We start from the raw sequence: 20,648 nt of genomic DNA on the forward strand, positions 1-20,648 counted from the left end.
GTTACCCCTCTGCCAGGGAACATGGGCCTTGTTAGTGTCGTTCTCAGGGCAGTGGGAGTTGGGATAGGCAGGGTCTGAGGCAACACCCGGCAGGGGCCTAGGACAGCTGGTGAGGGGCAGCAGGGTCTGAGGGAATTCCTAGCCAAGGCTCAGGGCAGTGGGGAATGGGAGACACAGACTGGGGCGGGGGGGGGGAGGAGCCAGGTTGGGGCTCAGGATGGTGGCGGGAGGGGGTTTGGGAATGCGCAGGTGGGATGCTGAGCTGTGGGGGAGGGACAGCGATCTCACTGCAGGGGTAATACTGTCCTTGCAACTGCCAGTTGCTCCTTTCTGAAAGCACCTCGGAGAAGCCTGGTCCTCTGTGGGTTGGCTGGCTTGTTTGGTTAACACTAAGCCCTTTGCTACCTCGGAGACAGCTTCAGGGTGCTGGTCTGTTCCCCTTTGCTTGACTGCTCGAGACAGCAAGGGCCAAAGATCAAGGAAAGGCGTTGAGTGGCTTGTAGGGAGCAGTCCAGAGTCGTGCTGAGAGGAGGTGGCAGGATGCAGATGCTTTGCTGGGTGTGGGGGAGGCTCTGCCCTGTATTCCCCTCACTCAGTTACCATTCCAAATCCCCTGTCACTGGGGTGCTGGTGAGTGACAACCTGACTTGCAGTGCTGGGTGTCTTCTGAGCAGCTGCTGCTGTGCCTGTCACAGACCTGGGTTCATAAGGGGGTTCTACACAGCAAAGCTATTTCAAAATAACTATCCCAGCGTCAACACAAGGCAACCGCTGCTTTGAAATAATTCAGAAATAAATTGGGGTTGGCTTATTTTGAAAGGCGTAAACCTCATTGTACGAGTAAGAGCAGCTCTTGGGAACAGGGGCTGCTAAGACAGGGACTGGAGCCTATTTTGAAATCAGCCATAGTACGTCCAATGGCTGCATCTGAAATCGGCTTCCTGTGTGTAGACGCTGTATTTGGAAATCTTGATCTTGCCACTCACTGGTGCTGCAGCTGTCCCCAACACTTCCTACACCTACCGCAATATCGACACAACAAATTAAGGCTGACAAAATTGACCTCAGCGCGGAGCCAGTGCAGTCGCTAGAACAGGTCTCTTTTTCATGTACAGCTGCACTGCACATTACAAGAGACTTTTCTGTGGCAGATGGCCTGGTAGCCCTGCGCCAGAGAAAAAGGCATTAGTGGCTCACAGACTGTTGCACTTTCCAGCTCTGGGCCAAGGAAGCTGGAAGGAGAATCCTGATTCATTTACTGTCCGGCTCCATTGGGGATTGCAGAACCTGAAGCTGTTGTTTTCCTGCCTTCAATTTGCCCAGCACCAGCTGGATCAGACTCTGACCTTCCCCACAGGGACGTCTGCCATCCAGCGCAGTTAGTGGTGGGGAAGTAGAACACACCAAAGAGGCTTCTCCTCACGCTCATCTTCCTCACCCTGAATTCTCTCCCCAGCCTCCAGGGCAGAGCTCTCAAGAAAAAGACTCCCTGCAGCAAAGCCCTGGGGGGGACTCTGAGAAGGCCCCTGTCCTGCAGCCTGTCCCACCTGGCCATTGTTCTGTACTGTCTGTGAGGTCATCACCTCCCCAGCTCCTTTAACCAATCAGTGACTGCTCTGCAAAAGGCCCTTGTGATGTCACTGCCGCACCCACCCCAGCTCTGCAGGGCTCATGTCCTGCCCCCAGCAGCCCCTTGGGTGAACACACCCGAAGGCTCTGGAACAAAAGAGGTACATAAAAAAGAACCCAAATAATCTGTCTGTCTCTCTGTCTGTCTGACTGTCCGTCTGTGTCTCTCTTCAAAATGTTCTGCCCTGCAGGGATCTTTCTCATAGTTCTGGAATTGTTTCCTTGAATTCTGGGGCCCAGAGGTGTGTCACTGTGGAGTGAGGGGCACAACTCTGTCCCAGTACATAAAGGGAGAGGGACATGGATGGTTCTTAGCCAGGAGAGTGAGAGAGGGGAGCTCATACGCTGGGTGTCCCTAGCCTCTGTGTGCCAGAGATGTGTGGTGCAATGGAAAGCGGTCTGGCCTTCTAAGCTATGTCCAGAGGTTGGTGTCTGGTGTTTGCCACAAAGCAGAGTGGTTACTCTCGACTTCCTTTTCTGCAATGTCCCATTTTCCCTGTGCTACATCTCTGGGGACTCCATACTGCCCACCATTAGATGCAACGCACTTCTGCTTAACACCAACTTCCACATCCTGAGATCTTTAATCTGTCTCAAGGTCACATCCCTTAGCGCCAGGTCGCAACCCTCACACACCAGGGTGGAAGCACCCGCTCCTGATGAGAGGCTCCATGTCACAGCACTACTGCTTTGGGATTTCCCAGACACTTCTTCCACCCAGCTCCCAAAGATCTCAGTTCAGCTTCAGTGTCACTCAGTGAATGTCTCATCCCTTTATTCTCAGGACCTCCTTCTGACCCATGGCAGTGGTGCTGGTGTTAGCCTGCCTTACTCATGTCTTGATTTAGGGGGCTCTGGGCCAATGCATGCAGCCAATGCAAGCCCAGCTTCCCTGGCACACTCACTGCCATGTGGTGTGTGTGCGCTCAGGGACAGGATTGGAGTCTGGGGTGTCAATGATATTACTGTAAATGGTTGTAGAGGGACAGTGGAGCTGCACAGGCCAGAGCCCAGATGAGGCCAATTCTCTCTCCCTGTTGTCGGTTGCCCTACAGCACCCGAGGCAGAGGCCCAGGCCAGGCAGCTGCAGGGACATAAGCTCAGCACAGGTGCCCACTGAGTGTGTGTCTGTGGGACAAGGTGAGCCCGGGGAGGAGCAAACAAGTGCACAATAGCACAGGGAGCCTTTTTAAACAGCCACACCCGCCCCTCCTGTGTCCCCAGACAGCCAAGGAGTGGCAGAAAGGTTCCTGGCAGTGCTCACCTTGGGATGTTTCAAAAGCCCAGGCACCACTCAGGTGAGGTGGCTGAGGGGAAAAGGAAAAGGATTGCAAATGTGTTGTACTCTGCACACTGCATTCAAATCCCATTATTGTTCAGCCTCTCTGCTTCCTTTCCTACTGAAGTCTCTTCTGTGCATCCTGCTTTGTGCACACCCCATCCCCGACCCTGCTGGGTTCCAGCTCCTCTGCTGGGCAGACTCCAAGCACAAGGTAACTGCATGAGGCTGGAGGGGGAAGCTTTAATTTTCCATGGCAGGGCCCAACCTATCTCTGATGTCAGCTCAAAAGTGCCACACTCCCCCCTGCTAAGCAGGGCCCCAAACACACCTTGGGAATGTGATGCCTCCGTCAGGCAGAGGGGAAAGGACAGCTGTCACCCAGCTGCAGACAGGGGCATAGGAATCTGCCTGGGAGGAAAGGCCCTTTCCCCAAGGCTGACTTAGGGGCTCTGGTTTCTCCCAGCTGCTGGGCTGGGCTGTGCAGAGCTGGGAAAGGGGCAGACATTTGCCCTGGGGAAATGAATGTGGCACTCCCCTCTCTCTGGCCTTGACAGCAATCCCTCTATTTGCAGCACCTGCCACAGATCCTCCTCAATTCCTGAAAGGGCTGTTGTGTTCTAGAGGCCCAACTTACTGCAGGTATATTAGTGAACCAGCCCAACAGGAGACAGAGCTCCACAGGACCTCATTCATGAACCAAGAGGAAGTCATCCTCACTCACATGCATGAAGAATCCCCCTTGATTTACAGACAGGGAAGAGATTTCCAGTGAAAAGCCAGAAGGTCCCACTGAGATTTGAACTCAGATCACAGGATTCAGAGTCCTGAGTGCTCACCATTACACCATAGGACCTACCATTTTTTTTTGTTCCTCAGCTCCTGTAACTCTTTTTAAACTGGCACCTTGCAGCACTTGCCACCCGCAAGCTGTTTCGCCACTCGGGACACTGCTTCCTGCCCCATCTCTGCTGCTGTCCTCCCCCAGACATCAATCCCTGCCCTTCTGTCTGCTAATTCCAGAGAGACTAGACAGGTTCATTATTCTTTTCAAGTAACCAGCCTGGAGAGAACTAATGGAGAAGCAGAGGCTGGAAAGGCTGGTGGTGATTGTCGAGGAATATCTGGGTGAGGGAGGATACAATAAGCCTGGCTCTGAATTCACACACATTTAAAAGTGCGCAGATACATCTGACTGAATGTGATACATTTTATAGACTCCCAGTGAGCACCTCTTTGTTCATATCACTCTCTAATGTCAGCTGAGGGAAGGGCTTGCTAGGGTTATATGCATTGGCAGTAGCACATGTTGAGGGTTCATCTCCATATGACAAACACACATAGAATAGAAATGCAGAATGTGATGGGAAAGGGAGGTCTTTAGATTTGAACAAAAATCTCTTAAACTGTATATACACAGTCTACCACTGAACTGTACCACCACACAAAGAGTGCCCCTTGGATTCATTCATCTTCAGCCCCCTGCAGGGCAAACACTGTTTCCCCCAGCTTCTGTCCCTTCCCCAGCTCACAGTGGTTTTACAAATGGGGTTTGATTAAACTTTGTCTGTCCATGCACATACTACAGCTCATCCCCTGCTTCTCTGGCTTCTCCCACTAACAGAGCTACAGCCGCTTAGGGAGACAGATTACCAGCATGTGTGGGGCAGCTCTCTCTCATCTGCTTGGAGCATCATCAATGATTACAAAAAGAACCTACTGAAGGACACCCACCAATCAATCAGATGCGGCTGGGTTTGCAATCAGTGGCAGTAACTTCTCTGTCTGGCACTTTTGATGATCCTGCAGCTTGCTTGGGGTTGCTGAATAAAGGAGCTTCTACTGTGCTAAAATGTCAGACCTAGTGACAATGTAAATCTGTTTTCAGAAGGAGGGTGCTGTGACCTGTTGGATAGTCCCCAGGAGAGTTCCAGTGAAATGGAACCCATTAGTCCATTCAGAGTTTGGACTTAAATACTGCAGTGATCAACTGAGGAAGAACTTTGTTCATGAAAGTTTAGGGGTGGTAAAGCCTGCACCCCCCCAACCCCTTATCTAATGAACCAGGAGCAAGCCTCTGGGAAAATCTGCCAAACAAGGTAATGTTAGCATTGAGAGTTAACATTAACTGCAACTTCTTGAACCTGTCAGTGTCTGTTACTTCTTCCTCCAGAATGATGGCAGCTGCCTCCTGCAGCTCTCTGAAATCTCCAGCACAGCCCAGTGGGGCTGCAAAGCAGGTGAGAGGCAGCCAGAAATATTTGGCCAGACACCACTGGGTGCTGCTTTCCTAATCCCCATGTACCTGGGAGGTCCACGGCCAGGGGAGCCACAGTGCCTCTCTGGGACTTTTCTCCTAACTCGTTTGGAGTTTGTCAGTGTCAAACAAAGGGATGGGAGAAGAGAGTAACTCTCCCTCTCCTGCCCTGCCCCACCTGGAGAGGTTGCACTGTCACCCTCTGGGCACAGACAGCCCCAGAGCTGGAAGAATGAGATTCTGTTCTTGCAGGCAGAGGCACCACCTTCCCCACACCAGTTACAGCTGTGTTTTCCTGAGCTCTGCTCTGTACCTCAATGTTTCCAGTGCTCCTCTACCATCAGCCTTCACCTTCCCCAGCAGTGGCTGGGATTGCCAGGGGAAGGCTCTTCAGTTGCCCAGACACGTGGGAAAATGTTGTCAAAGGCTTTCCATAAGGCACCACTGGGAGTTGAACCCAGGATCTCCTGTTTACTAGACAGGTGCTTTAGCCAGCTAAGCCATGGTGCCCTCATTTGCAGTGTGGCTCCTGACAGAGAGGTATCTGTGTTAGTCTGTGTCTTCAACCAAAAAGCAGCCCTGCAGCACTTTGAAGGTTGCCAACCTAATTTATCAAGTGATGAACTTTCATGCAGCTGAAACACTGTGCTGGATGCCCACAGCAACCCCTTCCCAATGCCCAGCACAGACATTGTGCCCGACGGAAGCTGGAGTTGCACCGAGAAGACAGTGAGGATGAGGGGAACAAAAAGGCCCCTTTCACTTACTGTCCCCTCTGCAGTGTGTGGGTCGGACTCCACCAATCTACCCTCCTCTCTCCCCACCTGCCCCAGTGCCAGGGTCCCACCAGCAGAGCCTGGAGTCATGCCCCTCCTTTGCTCCCTCAGCCTGACTCCCCCCCTCACTTTCACTCTGTGCTCCCCACACCCTCCTTTCTCCCTGTTCACACCCCAGGGGTGGGGCGAGGAGGGCCCAGCTGTGGGGCAGAGTTTTCTCCTGTCTCTCACGGAGTGGGGGATGGGCTGCGCTGCCCCAGCTGGAGCTTTTCAGGGTGAGCGTTTGATGCGGTGTAACTGGAAGAAGATTTTGACTTTCTGTCTCCTTCTGCCCTTCAGTCCCACTTGTGACCCTCCACACAACCCCTTTGGTTTATTACCAGCCCAGTGCAAATCCCCTGGGGGTGGGGCTGACTTCCCAGCTTTCCCTGTGTGAAACCTTTGAGCAGGGCCAGGGGTTTGGCAGCCAATCAATGGTCTCCCCTGGGCTCTTGGCTTTTCCAGGAGATCCCACAGGCAGCCCGGTCCCAGACTCCTCTTACAGGGACCAGCTGCCCTTTGGACCCGCCACACGACAGTCCCTCACCTGCAGGCAGTGTGGAGCTGTGTAGATAGAACTGGCATTGGGAGCCCAGCTCGAAAGTGCCCTCAGGCCAAGTCTTTCAGTGTCCTTCACCCCGAGGAGAGGCAATATCTGCCCCTTCCCCACCCGCCTGGTGCTTCGGTGTCACCTCAGTCTGATGGTGCAGGAGTGGGGGTGCACAAGAGCTTGTGCACAGCAGACAGGTGGGTGGACGCCCGGCTGGTGCTCCGGGAATGGAGGTCTATGAGGATTCCCCCTGCCTTGTTGCTGGACCCCTCCTCTGCCGTCCTCAGGGCTGGCTCCTCGGGTGGTCCCTGGGGTGCTGGGCTGGTCTCTGGGATGGACTCCAGCTCCAAGACCTGCTGGGATTCCTCTGCTGCTGTTTCCAATGTACCCTGGGGGGAGCAGGTGTCTTGGGGCCCAGGATGGCCCTGAGCTCCCTGGAACAGGGGTAAGCGGTGGGGGCAGCCCCAGACTGGCTGGCCAAGTCCTGGGTCCAGGCATAACCCTTCCACAACTGCTTCACCTTGCTATGGACATGATCCGGAGTGCGGGCAGGGTGACTCCAGGTGGCCAGGCCCTCGGCCAGTCAGGTGAATGCTTCTGCTTTCTGCTCCATGCTCCCCATCACATGGAGCACGTCCTCCTCACCCCAGAGCCCCAGCAGGTCTCAGAGCTCGACCTCCAACCAGGAGGTGTCCCACCTCTTTTTGTCCCCCGTTTGGCTGCTGGGGGTCCATGGGTGCCCTCATGGGGGCAGCCTCGGAGCACTCAGAGGGCTGGCTCAATGCCATGGTGATGGGTGGCTGGGTCGAGGTCGGTGGAGGGCTTGCAGGGCTAGCATGTGCGTGTGCTGCTGCCTGCATGCGCTCAGCTTCCTGCCACAGGAAATCCAGGTCTGTGGTGCTTAAAGGGCTGCTGCGCGCAGTAATCATAGAGCCGCACAGGGGCTGGACAGCACATCTCAACCCCTCAGCTGATTGCTGCCATGGACGACCCTGTTATTTCGAAGTAACAGGATGTGGATCGTCTACATGTGCCCTACTTTGACGTTCACCATTGAAGTAGGGCGCGATTCCCATCTTTGGATGAGAACAGCGATTTCGACGGCTCGCCACCTAACGTCCATTTCAACATCGAAATAGCAGACGGTGCGTAGAATCACAACACGCTATTTTGATGTTTTGCCAGTGACTTTGAAGTAGCCAGCTAGTGTAGACACACTCTGAGGGTGATAGAAATATGAATTACTCCTCTCTGGAGCTGAGGACAAGAAGACACTTTTCCTGCCTAAGGTCAGGAGTTCAAAGGAGAGAGAGAGAGAGAGAGAGAGAGAGAGCAGAGCCTTGGCTGGGCATCTCTTTGCATCATGATTCTAGCTCGTTCCAATTGCTATTTTGAAGCAGGGACTTCGGAACAGGCTCCTTTGTTTATAGATGCTGAATGTCAAAATAGCAGAGCAGTATTTCCAAATCCATGCTGTGTGTTACTGAGCTATATTGGAATCAGCTACTGTGGAATACTGTGCAGTGATATCCCCAGCATGCCTCCAGGGTCTCTATTCAAAACAGGCTCTCTTGTGTGTGGATGTGACATTTGGAAACATGTTTTGTTTATTTCAGGGCTTCCTTGTAGCGTGAAGGCGTTATTGTGAACTAGATTATTTTGGAGGAATAATTCTGGAATAAACTCTTCTGAAATAACTCTGCACCTCTCTGGTCAGGGCCTCTCAGCATCATGTAAAGCGCCAGAATGTCCACTCTGGCCTGTGACAGCTGCACTGGGGAGGCTGGTGCCAGTGCTGGAAGCTCCTGAGGAGTGGGAGGGGATCTGGTTTGCTTGGCCTGCTCCCTCTGAGGCCACCTGTGCTCCTCCTCCCATTTCACCTCCTCCTCTCCCACCTCTGCCTCTTCCCCTGAGCTCTGCCCCCAGCTGCCTGCTGCTCTCTCCTCCCCTCCCCACAGGCCTCTCCCCGTTCCCCAAGGGCTGCCAGCCAACCCCACCTCTGCAGAGACCCACCCACCCATCCTGTCACCTCTACCTCTCTGCCCCTCACCTGAGCTCCCGTGGCCAAAGCTGCTCATCATGGACTTCCTCCAGGGCCTGCTCCTTGTGCTTCTGCACCGCACCCCCAAGGGCCCTTCCTCTGCCTTCCCCAGCCCTCTGCCCCCCAGAGCAGCAGCTGGGGGACCTGAGTGAAGAAGCAGAACTCAGGCAGGAAGAGGAGCAGGGCAGGCAGGGACTGGCACCACTGGTGAGTTACCTGGGCCTGTGGTGCTGCAGTAGCAGGTGTCCAGGGAGGGAGCCTGTGAGGCCAGAAGGCCTTTGGGGGGAGCTGGGGAGCAGAGAAAGCCAATGGAGCTGCTGTCAGGGGCTGGTGCCCTTGGCAGAGGGCTCCTGTTGCTCCTTCCTGTGGGAGGTGTGTGTTGCAGAGATGGGAATCTCAGGATCCTAACCTCCCCTAGGACCACTCTGCAGCCCTTCCCTCTGCCTGGGGTGGTGACTCCCACTTGTTCCCTGCCAGCCTCTCAGCCTGGTTCCTTCAGCTCTTTGGGCCTCCTGCCCAGAGCAGCCACAAGAAGGAAAGCAGAAAAGACCTGCCCATGGCCAGCATGGGGCTTGAACCCATGACCTTGGCGTTATTAGCACCACGCTCTGACCAACTGAGCTAGCCGGCCAGGCGCAAAAAGGCTCACAAGGGGCCTTTTTGGAAAGGAGCAACAGGCAGCTGCAGGGCCACTGGACGGAGATTTCCTCCCCTCCCCCACCAGCCTGGCCTCCCCTTTCAGACTCTCTCACCCATCCCCCACTGCTCTGAGCCCAGCTTGGAGTTCCCCCAGCCCCGGCTGCCCCTTGCCAGCTGTCCTGGCCCCTGCAGTGGGTCTCTCAGATCCTGTCTCTCCCACCCCTCCCCAGTGCCCTGATCCCCTTGTCCCCTCAGACCCTGCCGACCCCCCCACTGCCCTTTTCCCCTCCTCCCTCAGCCACAAGCCCTGCCCGGGTTCCCCTTCACACCTGCCACCTCTCCCCCCTAGCAGCCAAACTCCTCCTCCCTCTGCACTGCAGAGTCACCAGCTGAAACCTTGGGCCCTGCCCAGGGGCTGTGTCAGAACGTCTCCCACCTGCACAATTCATGTCCACTGCAGGGGTTTTGCTTCCCAGCAAGGTTAGGAAATGTTGGTGAGGAAGCAAAAGGAAGCTACAAGAGGGATCTCAGGTGTGTCAGGTCAGCACTGGGGACAGCTGGGGTGAGAGGTGAATTACCACTGGGGTGGGGGCAGAGCTGGGTGTGCCTGGGAGTGAGACGCCCCCTGTCACTCACTAGTGTGTGCACATGGTGTGCAGGGACAGGGCTGCGGGGTGTCTCTGCAGCGGCAGGTCGAGGGCAGGAGCTGCTCCCGCAGACAGGGCAGAACAGAGCTCCTGCCGACAGGGAATTGTGTCTGTGTTACAAACGTGCTGGAGGAGCTGGCTGGCACAGGCAGCCCCAGAACCACAAAGCTGTGAGGCACAGACTCTCTTCTGGCAGCCACAGCAGCACCTTCCCCACACCCATCACAACTGCCTTTTCCCGAGCTCCAGGCTGTGACTAGATTCTTTCCAACGCTCCTTTTCCATCAGCCTTTACCTTCCCCAGCAGGGAGAGACATTGCCCAGGGAGGTCTTCTCTGCTCCCCAGCCAGACGTAGGGAAACATTAAGAAAGACATACAACAGGGCAGCACTGGGAACTGAATCCATGATCTCCTGTTTATTAGTCAGGTACGTTAGCCAGCTAAGCCACCTTATTATGTCACTGCTTGCTGATAGGGAGGTGACTGTGTTAGTCTGTATCTTAAACCAAAAAAATGGTCTTGTTGCACTTTAAAGAAATGTGTCTTCGTGGGGCCAACGCACACGGTTGGACGGTCCACAACAACACCTTCCCATTCCCCAGCACAGACATTGTGCCAGAGGGAAGCTGGAGTTGCTGCCCAGAGGACATTGAGGACAGGAGGAGTTAAAATTCTCCTTTCACTTACCGTGCCCTCTGCAGTGGACAGGTCAGAAACCACCAGTCTCCCCTCCTCTCTCCCCACCTGCCCCAGCGCCAGGATCCCACAGGACACTGAGGATGGGAGGAGTTAGGGGTTTTCGTGTTTGTTATGTGCCTTTTTTGTTGCAGACCCTTGGGGTGCGTTTGCAGAGGGGGCTGCCAGGGGCAGGACATGAGCCCTGCAGGGCACTGGTGGGTGTGTCTGTGACATCACAAGGGCCTTTGGAAGAACCTCAGATGATTGGTTAAAGGAGGTGGGGAGGTGGTGACCTCACAGACAGTCCAGCACAATGGCCAGGTGGGACAGGCTGCAGGGCCGGGGCCATCTCAGAGACCCCCCAGGGCTTTGCCTCAGGGAGTCTCCTTCTTGAGAGCTCTGCCCCGGAGGCTGGAGAGAGAATTCATGGTGAGGAACGTGAGCGCAAGGAGGATCCTCTTTGGCCCTTTCTCCTTTCCCACGACTAACTGCGCTGGACGGCAGCGTCTGTGTGAGGAGGGTCAGAGTCTGATCCAGACGATTGGTTAAAGGAGGTTTACTCTAGGTAATATTACTCTGGTTGCTTTAAGTGTTTGGGAGAACTGCAGCACCAGTGAGTGGCAAGACCAAGATTTCCTAATACTGCATCTACACACAGGAAGCTAATTTCAGATGCAGCCAATGGACACACTATGGCTTATTTCAAACTTGGTTTTACCCCTGTCTTTGCAGCCCGTTTCCACACAGCTGCTGTTACTTGTACTTGTACAAGGAGGTTTACCCATTTCAAAATAAGCCGTCCCCTATTTATTTCTGAATTATTTCAAATCAGCGGTTGCCTTGTGCAGAGGCTGGGATAGCTTCTTTGAAATAACTTTATTGTGTAGAACCCCCTTATAAATCCAGGGCTGTGACAGGCACAGCAGCAACTGCTCAGAAGATAACAAGCCCTGCAGGTCAGGTTGTCACTCATCAGCACCCCAGTGAAGAGGCATTAGGAAGGGTAATGGAGTGAAAGGATTAAAGGACAGGGCTCCTCCCTGCAAAGCAGAGTGAAGCCTCCTGAGCAAGACTCTAGTCAGGTCTCCAGAAGCCACTTAGCTTCCTTCATGTCTTTGGACATTGCTGCCTATAGCAGTCCAGAAAAGGGTAACAGAGGAACACCCTGCACTTGTCTACTGCCTAGCAAGGGCTGGACCCCTTGGTTTTATGAGCACCATGCGCTACCCACCTAAACTATCCAAGCTACAGAGAAAGAGCTCACAAGGGCCCTTTCAGAAAGGAGCAACAGGCAGCTGTAGGTACAGTGTGGTTCCTCGCGCGAGATTGTTGTCCCTCCCCCACTTCTCAGCATCCCACCCAGGCATCCCCACAGCCCCTCCCCCACCACCCTGAACCCCAACCTGGAATCTCCCCCTCAGATTGCGTCTCCCATTCCCCACTGCCCTGAGGCCTGGCTAGGAATTCCCTCAGACCCTGCTGCCCCTCACCCGCTGTCCTAGGCCCCTCCCAGGTTTCCCCTCGGACCCTGCCTGTCCCCTCCCTCTCTTCCCCTGAGCACGACATGAACATGGCCCATGTTCCCTGGCAGAGGGGTAACAACATCAGCCCCTGCTGCAATGTGCTTCCTTTGGAGGGACCCCAGTCTGCTGCCTGCTCCTGAGCTCAGCTGCTCCCAGCTCACCCAGAGCACATGGCCTTGGAGCAGCAGCTGCCCTGGCTGCTCTCCTACCACAGACACAGAGCCCACAGGAGCAGACCCCACAGCTGTCACCCCAACTCCAGAACCTTCTGCATGTGCAGTGCTAAACCTGCCCACCAAAATGACCTACCTGTAACTTGTTCCTACCTGCTCCAGGGGTATCTCCCTTTTCAGGACATGGCTCACCTGTGCATCACCACTTTCTCTCACCTGAGGCAGCCCATGGCCCTGACTTCCTCTTTCAAATCCAGCCTGCACGTGAGAGCACTTCCTCTTCCCACCAGGTGGGAGACAAGATGATGATAGTGCTCTCTTGTGCCAGTGCACATCACTCAACACAGACAGACCCAAACCCCCTGTACATTGTGAGCTTCCGGGGGGTGGGCCGCAAAAGCAGCTCCCCTTGATTCCTTGGGCAGGAAGTTACAAGGAGAGCAGTTTTATAGGAGAATGTGGGTATTGATCCCACTACTTTGTGCAGGCTGAGCAGGCGCTCTACTATTTGAGCTAACACCCTCTAGAAAATGGGATGTTCTGCCCCAGTCACCTCATTGCTGACTCCATACGTCCCTGCAGCTCCCCGGCTCCTGTCCAAAGATGACCCTTGTTAGCCCAGTTCCTACCAGCTGGCTGGCTGAGCTCTTTAGACACAGCTGCTAATTATGCCATGGTGACGGTTTCAAGCTCTATGTGAGCCCTTGGGGCATATTGACTAAGTGGCCTGGCTACTGTGGATGGGGAGGTTCCAGCACACACACGGATCTGTGCAGTGCCAGCCTTGTGGGAGGGCTCTATGGGAATCCCTGCCTGCATCACAATGCCACTGCCTGGGGCTGCTGGTGCCTGGCAGCCTGGCTTTGCACTGCCTGGTGTCCTCTGACCGTGTCATCTCCCTTGGCTCAGAGTTTCACTGATCTTCATGGGCAGGTGATATACCTGCAACAGGGGTGGCTCTGTGAACTGCAGAGGTCTGTAGCATGTGGTGCTTTGGCAGATGCTTCATTCCTGAGAGCAGCTGCAGAGGAGATCATGGACAGTCAGTGTCTGTGGGAGGAGGGGTTCACATTGGGGCTCTGGGGCATATTTTTATGCTTCTAATTACTGTCCACGTGTGTGATTTATTTCTAGAGCTGTTTTTGGAGTGCCCCATCTGGGTGTGTTTACTAGCCAGAGCTGTCAGAAAGCACCCGCCAGCACCAGCATTGTGATGCACGCAGGGATTCCCATAGAGCCCTCCCACAAGGCTGGACCTGCACAGCTCCCTGTGCGTGATGGAACCTCCCCATCCACAGCAGCCAGGCCACTTAGTCAAGAGGCCCCAAAGTCTCACCTGGATCTTGAAACCGTCACTGTGACATTATCAGCAGCACTGTCGAAACCGCTCAGCCAGCTGGTTGGAACTGGTTTTACAAGTGTCATCTTAGGAAAGGAGTCTGGGGAGCTGCAGGGACATATGGACTCAACAATGAGGTGGCTGGGGCAGAACATTCACTTGCCCAGGGGGAATTAGCTCAAATGGTAGAGCGCTTGCTTAGCATGTAAGAGGTAGTGGGATCGATACCCACATTCTCCATTGCTGGCCTTTCTTCCAAGGTAATGGGAGACCCCTCCCCACTTCCTTCTTCTTGGCTGCTCCCCAGGAAGCTCTCCATACAGAGGGGCCATTTGGAGGTGCCTGTGCTCAGCTGTGTGCAAGGGCACAAAAGAGCGCTTGGACCATCTTCTCTCCCACCTGCTGTGGGGATTCTGAGCAGTGGAGGAGGTGTAACAAGCCAATTCCAGAGGCCCCAGGGACCCTGCAGCTGCCTCTTGCTCCTTTCTGAAAGGGCCCTTGTGAGCTGTCACTGTGCAGGCTGGCTCGCTCAGTTGGTGTGAGTATGATTCTCCGAACACCAAGAGTGGGGTCCCAGTAAAAGGGAGGGGCAGAGCTGACATGGTCTAATCTGTCCAGGTGGAAATGGCCCATGATCAGTAGTTTGTATCAAAAGAGGAAAAACCAAGTCAGATCACACAGGGGGATGTGGCCCATTGTCAGAGTCTAAGATGGAGCTGTCCACACCCAGGGCAGAGAAGCTGCTTTTTTTAGGAGCCAGCCACTCCCAGTCTCTGTTTAATCCTTGGTTGATGGAGTTAAATTTGCAAATAAATTGCAGCTCAGAGATTTCTCTCTTGCTTTGATTTTTAAAATGTCTTTGTTGTAGGACTGCAACTTTTAAATCTGTTACTGAGTGTCCAGGGAGATTGAAGTGCTCTCCCACACATTTGTTTAATTTACCCTTTCTCATTTCTGATTTATGTCCATTTACTTTTTTACATAGAGACCGTCCAGTTTGGCCAATGTAAATTGCCGTGGGGTATTGCTGGTGCATGATGGCATGTATTATATTAGTAGATGTGCATGTAAAGGAGCTCCTTATGGTGTGGTTGCTTTCAGGTCCTGTGAGGATATTCGTGGTGTAGGTATGCGAGAAGAACTGGCAGCAAGGTTTGTTGCAGGGCTTGGTTCCCAGTTTGGAGTTACTGTGTTGTGATCTTTAGTTGGTGGTGAGGATTTGTTTCAGGTTGGCAGGCTGTCTGTAGGCGAGGACAGGCCTGCCTCTCCAGGGCTGTGAGAGTGAAGGATCATTGTCCAGGATGGTTTGCAGATCACGGATGATGTGTTGGAGAGGCCTTAGGTAGTGGCTCTTTGTGATGGCCAGTGGTGTTCTCTTGTTTTCCTTGCGAGACCTGTCTTGTAGCAGGTGGCTTCTGGGTACCCGTCTGGCTCTGTCAATCTGTTTCCTCACTTCCTTCGGTGGCTATTGTAGTTTGAGGAAAGCTTAGTAAAGGTCTTGTACATGTTTGTCTCTGATGGAACAGAGCAAATACGGTTGTACCTTCGTTCCTGGCTGTCTACAATGGATGATATAGTCTCCTCTGGATGGAATCTGGAGGTGTGTAGATAAGCAAAGAGGTCTGTGGGTTTTCAGTATAGGGTGGTATTTCTGTGACCATCCCTTATCTTCTGCACACTAGTGTGCAGGAAGTGGATCTCTTTTGTGGACTGGTGCAGACTAAGGTTGATGGTGGGGTGGAAACTGTTGAAATCCTGATGGAACTCTTCAAGAGCCTCCGTCCCAACCAATGAAGCACTTGCCCAGCTTTGATGGTGTTTGGATCTTATAAGGCACCGGAGGAAGCTCAACTTGTGCTGAGTGGGGTCACACAGACCAGGCAGTGCTGTGAATGACTGAGCCCAGCAGCACCAGCTGAATCTCCCTCCAGGCAGGAGGAAGTGTGGGGAAGGCTTTGGCAAGGAGAAGTCAAGTGCAGCTGGCGTTTGTGTGGCGGGGGTTGGTTGGTTTTGTTTTTGTCTAAAACAGTGACATGTGATGTTTGCTTTTCCTCCAAAGATGAGTTTTGCAAGGCCGAGTGTTGCTCAGGGAGCAAGAAGTCTTGAGTTGAACTCCCTGATGCTCCCGCCACAGAGTGTGTTTGCTGCTCTCCCTGACTTTGTGTTCCCTGCGTTTCTCTTACCAATATGTGCCAACAATGCTCAGATGCTTTGTATATTGGACAGACTTCTAAGTCCCTTAGACAAAGGGTTAATGGGCACAAAACAGACATCAAAACACTCCAGATCCACGAACTAGTTAGTCAACCTATTAATGTGGTGGACCGTTCTATTAATGACTTAAGAGTATGCATGTAACTGAAAAAATTTTTCGCACCGCTATTTAAAAGGAAACAGCTGAGTTGTCGTTAATATTCAAATTCGGCACATTAACACATGGTTTGAACCGGGATGGGAATGTTCTGAGTCACTAAAAGGGCTCGTTTGCATACTTGGCTAAATCTATTTCTTGAGCTCCCTGCCCCGCCCCCACTCCTCTACTCTCCGATTTGCTCACCTTGAACATGTTTATCTGATTTGTCCTCCTTGACTGCTGTATTTGGTTCTGTTTGCCTTACATATCGAGTCTGTTCTGGTTTGGCTGTGGTCTGAAGAAGTGGGTCTGTCCCACGAAAGCTCACCTCAGGAATTATTCTGCAATTCCTTAAAGTGCTACTTGACTGACTTTTGTTTTGACAGAGTGGTTTGTGACCTGTTCCGAGTGGGAAGTTGGTTTCTTGCTTCAGGGCTCTGAAGAAAGCTTGGAAATGACCTTGGAAAGGTGAAGTTAGGTGCAGTACTTATCAGAGCACCGGCTGATGGTGGCTTGTTGGTCTAGGGGTGGGAGAGCTCCTGGGCTCAAGTCCTTTCTTCTGCCTTTCTCTGATATCTTACCCAGACATTTGGGGGACTGATGTCTCTTTGCATGTTTTCCCTGTGTTCATTTGCTCAGTACAATGAAGCAGCCTTTTGCTACTGGATGGCTCAGCTCAGGCATTAGTCTGTCAAGATGTGCTCCCAACATCTATGTCCCTCCTGGTCATTGGGACAGCACAACTTGGTGGCGGAAGCCGCAAATGTCCAGCTTCTGACTCTGCCTGTTTCTGGATAACTTGGCATTTCCCCCTTTCTGGGCTACAGTCCTTTAATTCACTGTCTCTCCCACAGTGACCCAGGCAGTCCTCTTTTTCCATGCCACCCCCTCAGTGGCTGTTGCAGGAATCCCTCCTTCTGGTTGTAGCTCAGCATGGACTCCACATTCAGCGCTTCTTGGCTTTTCCTTCTCAGGTTTCACTTCTCCTTCCCTGGACTGCTTCCTACAACTCCCCTTCATCTGGATGCGCTGTCTATGAACGCTCAGCCCTACAAGGGGCTGCCCTTTTCCAGCAGCCTCTGTCTTTTCAGCTTCCATCCTTGATTTATAGCCCCATCTGCTCCTGCTGACAATCTCTGCTCCCAGCCTCTTCCTGCAGGTGCAGCCTGGGCAGTGATTCAGCCTTGCTGGCCACCTTAATCCTTGCAAGCCTGTGTTGGGAGGATTGGTTTGGTGCATTCTGAGGACTGAAAGTTGTGGTCTCTTCATGTGGTGTTTTGCTCTCTGTGTTTGTTCTTGATCTAGGTTCTTTTTTGTGGCCTATCTGAGCAGCAGGGGACATGCCAGGCAGCTGTTCCAGGTAAGAAACCCCTCTTCCTCTTCACTCTGGCCTCTCTGGGAGCCCCAGGGTTTACTCATAAATGAGTCTTTGGGGCAGGAGTCACTGCATGGACTGCTCATTCTTTCATTCTCAAGGCAAGTTCCTGACCCTGGCTGAGGGTCTGGGGTTAACCTGGCTCGGTCATGTCATGCTTTGGGGCCTTGGGCCAGTGCATGGTGCTCTGCAGCTGGGATCTGTCAGGGCCTTTTCTCTGCTGTGTTGGTCCTTTCTTCAGCCACCATTTGTGTGTTTGATGGGAACAGAAACCTGAGCCTTGCAGGCTGGGAAGTGATCTCAGCTGAGGGACAGATTTCCTCAGTGCTGGCACATTTGCAGAGGAAAATTTTAAGAGTTGAAGTCCATTTCAGACATCCAGGGCAAACCCCAAATGTTCTGGAGATGGAGATGAAAATATATTTTCCTGAAGAAAACCACCTGAAATGGGCCACCTCTTCAGCTGAAGTCAAATGCTCCACCTCTGAGCTCTGCCCCTCTTTACCAGTGGAAAATGGTGAGAGTTTTGTTACTCTGTGGAGGCAACTCTATCTTTCTCAGAAGGAATGTGCACATGACAATCTGGCTAGCCAAGGAGTGCAGGGTGCCAGTCAATGAAGAGTCACAGGTGCCCAGAAAAGATTCAAACGACAGGTCTCAAGGTGAAGTGGACAGCATTTAGAACTCTGAATCTTTCTATCTCAGTTCAAGTCAAAGTGAGACCTCCTGGTAGCACAGAGGTTTGCCGGAAATTTCTATTTGTCCAGGGTCTTGGCTTTCTTATCCAGAGGTGCACCTGAGTGAGGGCTTTTTCCTCCTGCTGGATAAATGAGTCCCACCAGAATGTCTCCTCCATTATCTTACCTTTTTGGGAACCTCCCAGTAATTGGCCTGCATCCCCCACTGGTTCAAAGAGCTCCCTTTTCATGAAAGTAAAGGGGCCTTGGTTCTATGTTCATCTGATTTGCTCTAAGGGAGGCCACTGCTGTGGCTGAAACCCTCCCGTCTTCTCCTCCCATTGAGCCAGCCACTGTTTTACTAGGGGGACGGGGCCCCTCCGAAGCTCCACCATCTTCCCCCACCAGTGGCATGACAAACCTGCACTGGGCTTTGTTGGCTGGAAAACAGTTAAGCTAGTTGTGGACTTTGTTGTCACTCCACCAGTTCCTGCTGGTCTGTCCTGTCCCCTGGTTCAGCCACCCACCGGCCTGGCCGCTCTCTTCCTCATGCAGTAGCTTAGAGCTGAAAACTCAGAAAGCAGAGCCCTGGAAGGTTTCTAATCCCACCACCTCCAAGGGAAGGAAGGGAGTGTCGGGGGGGGGGAGACTCAGTCTCACTTCTTGAGGAAAGGCTGCAACCCAAAGTCATTCACAAGATTTGTAGTTACTGCTCATCAACCCACACCAGCAGGAGAATGAAGTCCCACCACCCTGAACGTCTCTGAACCACTTGTGTAGAACAGCCAGACACTTAGACACTTGAATGTCACTGAAGAGGATTTGCAGAGTTCCACAACAACCTCTACAGAAGAGCTGGGGGCCATGATTGGCTGGGGCAGTGGTCTCCTGTGTTTCTCACTTCCCTGATTCCTAGAGCTTTGAGTCCAGCAGAACTGGGGAGGAAATGGAGATTAAAGAAAACTCCTGAAACTGCTGTGGAGGGCAGGTGCCACTTGGCAGGGTGCTCCTACTGCCCTTCGTGTGGGAGGTGTGTGGTGCAGTGCGAGCTCCTGGGGGGCTGGCTTTGTGCTTTGGGTGGCTGGGTCCAGGCAAGCCCCAGCCTCACCTTTTCCAGACCCACTAGGAAGCCTGTCCCTTAAGTAGAGGTAGTGATCATAAAGCCTTCCTCTGCCACATGGACAGGAGACCCAGGGTCTGGTGGGGTGTTCTTGGACAGCAAGAATTTTGTTGATCAGGTCAACAGAGTGGGGACAGGACAAGAACCTTCTGATGAACATCATCTCCTGGGATGGGGAAAGGCTGGCCAGGCTGTGTCCAGGGCCCAAGTCCTTCTCAGTCAGGTGAAGGAAGTAGCCAAGCGAGAGGAGGGATGGAGATGGCCAAAGCCCCTTCCCAACAGGCTGGCCAGCCTCACCACATGTGCATGCTGGAATCTCCTCCCATCAGGGCTCTAGATTGCTCCCTGCCAGCAAAGTACACGGTGGCAGGGCCGTCCTTACCCAAATGCTGACTGCGCAGCTGCATAGGGCACCTCAGCATTTCCCAGTTCATTTCATTCATTGCAATGGGAGCTGGACACATGAGTCCCCAGTCCCAGCCCTGTGTTCCTTCTGTGCTGTGTGGGCCATGCTGCCAGGGAACAGAGAGGCCCTGGGGATGCCATACCTGATATACAGGCTCAGAGACTCAGCCTAGACAGTCCTGTGACTCCAGCAAATCCTCCAGGGGCTGCAGGGCATTGGGTAGCAGCAGTATCCCTTGTGCAGCAGCGTAGATTGGGGGCATATCAAACTCTGGTGCAGCAATGGGCTGGTGCAGTGGGGTAAAGCAGGTTCACCTCCCACTAGCAGCAGCTCCTGGGGGCGAGGGGAAAGTGGCTCCATACACATCGTGACATTTTGAACACACAACTCACCTCTTCCTATTGGCTGTGGTTCCCCCTTCCTGGCCAATGGGAAACACAGGGGTGATTCCTGCATATGTGATTTCCCCCTTCCCTACCTCCCCCAGGGCCTGCAGGGGATGTGTTGGCCACTAAAGAGAAGAGTTGAGACTCCCAGGCCAAGAAGCAGGGCACAGAAGATCCAAAGTCTGAAGTCTTATGAAATTCCCTAAGGGGGGCACAGCCCAGTCAGCTGCTGGGTGACAGGCTCATCCACCTCATTAAAAATGATGAAATCTGTTACTGCTTCTCAGTTTTTCCTTTCCGCAGACTTATTTTCTTACACGCGCCCAAATGGGTTTTTTATATATATAAACATCACTGACATTTCTGTCAGGTCTGATCACATGAGACGGTTGTAGGGGAGCTGCTAATTTCAGGGAAGAAAAGTGGGGACCAATGTAAAAAGTTTCCTTCTTTATATTTATCCAAATTCTAAAATATCTCCAAAGATGCAGATTTTGCCCTTACCTGAGGCCATTTATTTCAGTGCTTAACTGCCCTGACAGGAAATATCTCCTAATCTCCAACCTCCCTTGCTGCAATTAAAGGGGAATTCAATTTAACTAAAATTAAAAGGAAGTAATTTTATGATTTGTAGCTGTATTCCCAATTCGATAGATTGATTGATTGATGTTTGGTACCTATCTATCTATCTATCTATCTATTGGTCATTACTGTGGCCAGATCAGGGATTGTAGAACTCACTGCTCAAAGAATTAAATTT

The 20,648-nt window shown here is 52.9% G+C and overlaps 4 non-coding genes across 4 annotated transcripts; 1 reads left to right on the plus strand and 3 right to left on the minus strand.

Annotated features, from left to right (window-relative positions):
• Positions 1-3,692: 3,692 nt before the first annotated feature.
• Positions 3,693-3,764, minus strand: TRNAQ-CUG (transfer RNA glutamine (anticodon CUG)). Its single transcript has one exon. It is a non-coding gene; the product is annotated as a tRNA-Gln (tRNA).
• Positions 3,765-5,601: 1,837 nt separating this feature from the next.
• On the minus strand, positions 5,602-5,675 carry TRNAT-AGU (transfer RNA threonine (anticodon AGU)). Its single transcript has one exon. It is a non-coding gene; the product is annotated as a tRNA-Thr (tRNA).
• A 3,453-nt stretch (positions 5,676-9,128) lies between these two features.
• On the minus strand, positions 9,129-9,202 carry TRNAI-AAU (transfer RNA isoleucine (anticodon AAU)). Its single transcript has one exon. It is a non-coding gene; the product is annotated as a tRNA-Ile (tRNA).
• Positions 9,203-13,738: 4,536 nt separating this feature from the next.
• On the plus strand, positions 13,739-13,811 carry TRNAA-AGC (transfer RNA alanine (anticodon AGC)). The gene has a single exon. It is a non-coding gene; the product is annotated as a tRNA-Ala (tRNA).
• Positions 13,812-20,648: the final 6,837 nt, after the last annotated feature.

Source organism: Carettochelys insculpta, chromosome 33 (assembly GCF_033958435.1).
Source record: "Carettochelys insculpta isolate YL-2023 chromosome 33, ASM3395843v1, whole genome shotgun sequence".
Taxonomy (NCBI): Eukaryota; Metazoa; Chordata; order Testudines; family Carettochelyidae; genus Carettochelys; species Carettochelys insculpta.